Here is an 8,425-nt window from a genome sequence, read left to right as displayed (position 1 = left end):
GTTTAAGCTTCAGTTTAAGGTTAAACTGAAGCTTAAACGTGGAAATGGAAGAAAGCAACCCTGGAGGGTAAAGTAGTCGAACACGTTTAAGCTTCAGTTTAAGGTTAAACTGAAGCTTAAACGTGGAAATGAAGAAAGCAACCCTGGAGGAGAATTTTTGGTCGAACACGTTTAAGCTTCAGTTTAAGGTTAAACTGAAGCTTAAACATGGAAATGAAGAAAGCAACCCTGGAGTGTGGAATGGTCGAACACGTTTAAGCTTCAGTTTAAGGTTAAACTGAAGCTTAAACGTGGAAATGAAGAAAGCAACCCTGGAGGAGAATTTTGGTCGAACACGTTTAAGCTCCAGTTTAAGGTTAAACTGGAGCTTAAACGTGGAAATGCTCCCTGGTGCATTTCTCATTTCTGGCTTTTAACTTCCAGTTTAAGGTTAAACTGGAGGTTAAACGCCAGTTGTAGCTCTTCTCAGCCTTCATGATTCTGGCGTTTAAGTTCCAGTTTAAGCTTAAACTGGAACTTAAACTCCACATGTGATATTCAAGCTTCCTTTATTGATTTTGTTGCTTCCTTGCCTAACCTCTTCTTCCCTGAAATCATCCAAACAACTACATCAAAGTCTTGCAAAATTTCATGAGAAATCTTCCATTCATAGCATTCAAGTAATATAACTAAAAACTCATGGAATTTGCAACAAAATCATACTGTTTGGATGGTTCATTGCTTTGTTATTCATTTAACCATTCTTGGTTACTTTAAGCTCAAGAAAATGCATAAAACAACTAAAACTAACAGAAAAATGCTAGTGAAACTAGCCTAAGATGCCTTGGCATCACCATGCATCTGCTTGCTTATTGTTGTGGGGGTGTTTTTTGCTTTTCAAATGAACCTTCTGTATTTTAAGGTTTGTTCCGTTTATTTTTTGTCTTTTGCAATCTGCATGAACCCACTTGCTTTCTCAAAAGGTTTTCCCTTTGGTGTCTTTTGCCATGTTGATAGTTTTCTTTGTTGATAAATTTTGCAAAAGATAACTTTTATTTCTCTAAAAAAGGTTGTGTTTTTGATGACTTCTTCTTGAGCTGTTTTGTTATTTGGTTGCTTCGTTTGTTGACTAAACTGGGACTGTGGGTCTGGAGGGTAGTTATTTTGATGATTTTACCTGTGGCTCGTGGCCTTCTATTCAAAGTGTTATTTTAGTTGAAAGGGGTCGTTATCGATGTGTGAGCTTGTAGGTTTTTCTGAGTCCTTGTTCTGTGACTGCCTCCAAAAGATGCCCCTGGATCTTTGGTGTGGGTCCTGGAATTTCCTTTTGTTGCTTGTACTGCACTAGATTATGTTAGCCGAGATGTTTTTTAGTAATCCAATCTTTTTTTCTTGTTTGTAGGACTAGTTGGCCTCATGTCTTCTCGCAAAAATATTATTGAGACATCTTCCCAAGTCCCTGAGGGCATGGCTGATTGGGTGAATTCTATGGTTCTTCTGTGTGTTTCGTTGGTTGACTCTGAGTTTTGTTGGCAACTTAGGTAATTTCATAGGATTTGTGGTAATGGTAGTGATGAGAAGAACTATGAGCTCATATCTCCAAATTCTGAGAAAAGGGTCTGTTTTTCTACCCGAATTACTAGAGAGCGCCCATTTTTCTATGCATACGACTTCATTTTTAGTCAAATGAATATTAATCTTCCTTTTACCCCTTTTGAGACCAACCTATTATGGTCCTGTAATGTAGCTCCATCCCAACTTCACCCCAATTCTTGGGGTTTTATAAAAATCTTTCAGTTGCTGTGTCATGAACTCGGTATCCATGCTTCACAATCCCTTTTCTTTTATCTCTTTGTTTTGACAAAGCCTGGGGTGGTTAAGAAGAAAGCAGCTTGGGTTTCTTTCTGAGCTTCCCAGGGGAAAAAGGTTTTCTCCATGTTTGATGAATCTTTCTGCGACTTCAAAAATTACTTTTTTAGGGTCTGAGCTGTTGAAGGAGCTCAGCCTTTTTTTTTGGATGAAAATGATAGCCCGCCTTTCCCTTGGAATGGCAAAAGAATGTAATGGTATCTAAATATTCGTGGGAGATGTTAGATGAGGCTGAGCAAGCTTTTATGACTCTGCTGGAAGAAAACTGGGGGCAGCCTCCCCATCTAGACACAAAGAAATTCTTAGCAAACCCTTCTCTCCTCCGAGCTGAGCTAGGTAGTGGTCAATTCTTCTTTTGGTTTTGCTTATTTTGTCGAGTTTATCTCTTATAAGATCTTTTCTGATTCGTAACTTGGTTTCCCGTTATGATGTTTGTTTGCAGAGATGATTAAAAATAACAAATCCATGAAGGCCTTTAAAAGGGCAAAGAAGGCTACTGCAGCTCAAAACGTCTCGGCCAAAGCGGCCGGGGAGGGGTCGTCCCAGGTTTAGTCGAAGCCGGCCGTACCGAGCTCACCGGGGGCGAGGAGGGTAATCCCTACTCCCCGGGTTTGTTTGGTTGATTCTCCGCCAGCTACTGTTGCTACTTCTGGCGCTCCTCCAAACAAAAAATAAAAGACAACTGAACCTTTTAACCTTGACGCCCCTAATTTTGACGCAGTTGAGTTTGTTGATCAGCAGATTGGTCCTTATGGTACCATCCCCACTGACGATGTCTCTTTCCTTCGCCATTTGGACTTCATTACTCGGAGCAGCATTAAGATGGCACATTGATAAATCACTATTTTATGATTTATCTTGTGCTTAATTGAGTGGTCTTTATCTGCCTTTGCCCACTTATTCATATGATTTGCATGGTTTTACATTCTCCTTCCTGATTTTGTGCTATGATTGAAAATATGCTTCTTTGCCTTTTATTTTCTTTTATTTAAATCCTCTCTTGTTATCATTTGATACCTTGATATGTGTGTTAAGTGATTTCAGGGATTACAGGGCATGAATGGCTCAGAGGATGGAAAGGAAGCATGCAAAAGTGGAAGGAATACAAGAAGTTGAAGAAACTGCTAAGCTGTCTAGCCTGACCTCTTCGCACTCAAATGGTCATAACTTGAGCTACAGAGGTCCAAATAATGCGGTTCTAGTTGCGTTGGAAAGCTAACATCTGGGGCTTCACAATGATATATAATTTGATATAGCTGCTCCAAAGTTAAGTGACACGAACGCGTGGATGACGTGTCTGCGTCGCATCTGCGAACTTCAATCCACGCAAACGCGTGGACGACGCCTCCGCGTCACTTTGTCGCGACCTGTACGGATCAGAAAGCGCTAGGAGTGACTTCTGGGCTCTTTTTGACCCAGTTCTCGGCCCAAAAAACACATATTAGAGGTTGGGAGTTGAGCAGAATCAGATCATTGACTCATAACACACTTTTCATAATTTTAGATGTAGTTTTTAGAGAGAGAGAGGCTCTCTCCTCTCTCTTAGGATTTAGGATTAGGATTAGGATTAGGATTTCAACTTCTTCATCACAGGTTCAATGTTCCTTTAATTTATTTTCTACTTTTATTTATTACTTTAGTTGATTACTTGATGTTGCCAATTTGGCTTATGAATTTCTATGTTCAATCTAACTTTCTATTTAATATAATTCGAGGTATTTCAGATCTATGATTTGTTTCTTTTATTTATGATATAAGTAATTTAGATTTTTCTATCTTTTGGCTCTGGTTGATTAATTGGTGAATCTTGAGTTATCAAACTCATTGTTGACTGAAAATTGGAATTCTTCAAGAATTAATTCAAGTTCCACTAACTCTAGCCTTTCCCAAGGAAGGACTAGGACTTGAGGAATTAAAATTAATTCATCCACTTAACTTACCTTCATAGTTAGAGGTTGACTTAGTGGGAGAAAAATTCAATTCTCATCACAATTGATAAGGATAACTGGGATAGGACTTCCAGTTCTCATACCTTGCCAAGAGCTTTACTAGTTATTATTTTGACGACTTGTTATTTTACATTACTTGTTCAACCCTTTTGAAAACCCCAAAATATACCTTTGTATAACCAATAATAAGAACATACCTCCCTGCAATTCCTTGAGAAGATGACCCGAGGTTTGAATACTTCGGTTTATAAATTTATTGGGTTTTGTTACTTGTGACAACCAAAAAGTTTGTACGAAGGGATTTTCTGTTGGTTTAGAATCTATACTCACAACGTGACAATATTTTTACAAAATTCTTTACTAGCGAAAATCCTAACGTCACACATATGGGGGCTGCCATGTACCAAACTGCCCAAGATCCTCCCCTTCATGCTACCAAGGCCTTTATGGAGGAGGCTAATCGAGAGTTTGACAGAATGAAGGGTTTGAAGGAGGAGCTCCAAGTGAAAGTGACCAAGCTGGAGAAGGAGTTAGAGGGTGAAAAGGCTAGTTCTGTTGCCTTGGCGGCTTCTGTGCAGTTGGCTGAAGACACGACATTGAGGCACAAGGATAGCTATGTCACAACCTAAAGGGAAGTGATGCGTATTAGGGGAGAGTTGGAGTCGGCCCGGGCTGATTATGCCGAACTCCAGGGTCACCTTGTGGAAAGCGTAAATGCTGCTTATGAGAACCTGAAGGAGCAGGTTCGGGTTCTTGCTCCCGAGGTCGACCTTACTCTCTTCAGCCTGGACAATGTTGTGAAGGACGGTAAGATTGTCCCTGACGACCCTGAAGATGATGATGTTAAACCTCCATCTGTGCCTGCTACCAAAGCCTCTATGGTGCCGACTTCTTCAGTTCCTTCATCTGAAGTTTGGTCATTCCTGGTTGGAACCTGATTGTCAAATCTTAAACCGGGATGATGGGATAGTGGATGTTGTGCCTCTTCAAACTCGCCCTCCTTCACCCCGCATTGATGCTGCCGAGAAGCCTTTGGATCCTTAATGAATTTGCTGGATGTTTGTGTGGATAGCCTGGCTTGTGGGCTTTTTGAACTCTTTATATTTTGTAAATGGTGGTTCTGACTTTAGCTGCATTCCTAGTTGCTTGTTTAGCAACCTTATTTTGAAAAATAAAGTAATTTCCAGGCTCTTGAGGCTAGTTTTGGCAGCCTTTATTATTATAACTTGCATTTTTCGTAACATATCTGTCCGCACTCGTCTTGGTACCTTTCTAGGTTTTGGGAGTGTCGGAACTTTCGTTGTCTTTACGTCGGCTAGTCTTTAAGTTACTTTTTAGCAATTCATTTTATTAAGACCTCGTCAGGTCCTTTCTATGGATCACTTTCGATAACTTCTTGCATTATTCTATTTTCATCTTTGCCGATTTTGTAGAAATTGGGTTTAATCCTCGTTTGGTCGACCTTTTAATGAATTTGATTTTCATCTCTGTTGGTCTTTATCGTGATCGTGTAGTGAATTTGATTTTCACTTTCTACCGATCTGTAGCTTTATAATCGGACAATGAATGTTTCAGATTAATGTGGCTTGAGGATTTGTAGAAAATCTAAACAGATTTTATTCAAAAGAAAATGCAAATATATACATGCGGGAGTTTTATCCCTCTAAGTCTGGAGATTTGTAGGTCTTGGATTGGCGCCTCATTAAAAAACCTTTTCAGGAAAAAGAGTGCGCCTTATCCTAAGATCCTTTATCTTCCCTAAATATAGTACCTTCTTAAGTTGCAGGCGTGCCATGACCTAGGAAGCTCTCGCCCATCGAGTTCGGACAGTCTGTAGTAGCCCTTTCTAAGTACTTCTATAACTTGGTAGGGTCCTTTCCAGTTTGCTGGCAGCTTTCCTTCTCCAGGTCGAGTTGTTCCGATATCATTTCGGATTAGGATGAGGTTATTCTCAGCAAAAACTCACTGTACTACCTTTTTATTGTATCTCGAATCCATTCGACATTTTAACACTTCTTCCCTAATTTGAGCTCTTTCTTGGACTTCCAGAAGTAGGTCGAGTTCTTCCATTTAAAGTTAGGAGTTGGCTTCCTCATTATAGTGGATCACTCTGGGCGACCTTTCTTCAATCTCTACTGGGATCATTGCCTCCATTCCGTATGCTAATCGGAAGGGTGATTCCTTTGTGGTGGAATGTGGCGTTGTTCGATATGCCCATAGGACTTGTCGGAGCTCCTCAACCCAGGCTCTCTTTGCGTCCTGTAATCTCCATTTCAGCCCAGCCAATATGACTTTGTTGGCAGTTTCGGCTTGTCCATTGGCTTGGGGATGTTCTACGAAAGTGAATTGTTGTTTTATGTTCAAGTCGGCATGTTCCTATATAGGAATTTTCGACTTCTTTGAGCAGTGGCATTAGCTAGGGATTCTACCTCGATCCACTTTGTGAAATAGTCTACCCCTACTATGAGGAATTTAACTTGTCCCGATCCCTGAGGGAAGGGTCCAAGAAGGTCGAGTCCCCATTTTGTGAATGGCCGAGGTGAGGTCACGCTGATGAGTTCCTCTGGTGGGGCGATATGAAAGTTGGCATGTTTCTGACATGGTGGACATGTCTTTACGAACTTTGTGGCTTCCTTTTGTAGAGTTGGCCAATAAAATCCTGCCCGGAGTACTTTTTTGGTAAGTGCTTGTGATCCGAGATGATTGCCATAAATGCCACTGTATACTTCTTCTAGAACTTCCTTTGTGTTGGAAGTCGGCACACATTTTAACAATGGTATTGAAATCCCTCTTTTGATCCCATTAGAGATCAAAGAAGGATCGCCCAGAGTGATTCACTATAATGAAGAAGCCAACTCCCAACTTCAAAGGGAAGAACTCGACCTACTTCCGGAAATTTGAGAAAGAGCTCGAATCAGGGAAGAGGCATTGAAATGTCGAATGGCTTCAAGATACAATCAAAAGGTAGTGCCACGAGGTTTTGCCGAGAATGACCTCATCCTAATCTGAAATGATATCGGAACAACTCGACCTGGAGAAGGAAAGCTGGCAGCAAACTGGAAAGGACCTTACCGAGTCATAGAAGTACTTGGAAAGGGCTACTACAGACTGTCCGAACTTGAAGGGCGAGAGCTTCCTAGGTCATGGCACGCCTGCAACCTAAGAAGGTACTACAGTTAAAGGTAATAAAGATCTTAGGATAAGGTGCACTCTTTTTCCTGAAAAGGTTTTTTAACGAGGTACCAAGCCATGATCTACAAATTGCCTGACTTAGAGGGATAAAACTCCCACATGTATATATCTGCATTTTCTTTTGAATAAAGTTTTTTAGATTTTCTACAAAACCTCAAGACACATTAGTCTAAAATGCTAAAAAATTCATCGCCCGATTACAAAGCTACAAGATCGGTAGGAAGTGAAGATCAAATTCACTGTCCGACCACAATAAAGACTAAAGAAGATGAAAACCAAATTCATCAAAAGGTCGACCAAACAAGGATCAAACCTAACTTCGACAAAATCGGCAAAGATGAAAAAGCGACAAAAACAGAATAATGCAAGAAGTTATCGAAAGTGATCCATAGAAAGGACCTGACGAGGTCTTAATAAAATGGGTTGCTAAAAATAACTTAAAAGACAGGTCGATATAAAGAAGTCAGACCAGTCAATTACCAAAGTTATAAAAAGTTGGTGCACGAAATTGTAAATCACACTTTTCACAACTCGTACTACTAACCAGCAAGTGCATTGGGTCATCCAAATAATACCTTACGTGAGTAAGGGTCGAATCCCACGGAGATTGTTGGCTTGAAGCAAGCTATGGTTATTTTATTATTCTTAGTCAGGAGATCAATTATAATTATTAGTTTGAATTACTAAAAAAAATAAAAGAGCGTGAAATAATTTCTTGTTGTGCAATAATGGAGAATATGTTGGAGTTTTGGAGATGCTTTGTCTTCTAAATTCCTGTAACATAATGTTTTCTCTCATGCAAAAGTGCAAAGTTCCTTCCATGGCAAGCTCTATGTAGGGTGTCACCGTTGTCAATGGCTACTTCCCATCCTCTCAGTGAAAATGGACCAAATGCTCTATCACAGCACGGCTAATCAGCTGTTGGTTCTCGATCATGTCAGAATAGAATCCATTGATTCTTTTGCATTTGTCATCACGCCAAACACTCATGAGTTTGAAGCTCGTCACAGTCATTCAATCCCAGAATCCTACTTGGAATACCATAGAAAAGGTTTAGACTTTCCGGATTCTCATGAATACCGCCATCAATTCTAGCTTTTGCCACGAAGAAAATACCTGAAATTACAGAAAAACACACAAACTCATAGTAGAGTCCAGAAATATGAATTTTGCCTAAAAAAAAATAAAATTATACTAAAAACTAACTAAAACATACTAAAATCTACATGAAATTACCCCCAAAAAGCGTATAAAATATCCGCTCATCACAACACCAAACTTAAACTGTTGCTTGTCCCCAAGCAACTAGATAAATAAAATAGGATAAAAAGAAATTAAGAAGCAATAATATCTCAGAGTTTTAAGTGAAGCTCAGATTCTAATTAGATTAGCGGGGCTAGTAGCTTTTTGCTTCTGAACAGTTTTAGCATCTCACT

This window comes from Arachis duranensis, chromosome 10 (genome assembly GCF_000817695.3).
Source record: "Arachis duranensis cultivar V14167 chromosome 10, aradu.V14167.gnm2.J7QH, whole genome shotgun sequence".
In the NCBI taxonomy this organism is placed as follows: domain Eukaryota; kingdom Viridiplantae; phylum Streptophyta; class Magnoliopsida; order Fabales; family Fabaceae; genus Arachis; species Arachis duranensis.
Note: the sequence above shows the minus strand (reverse complement) of the source record.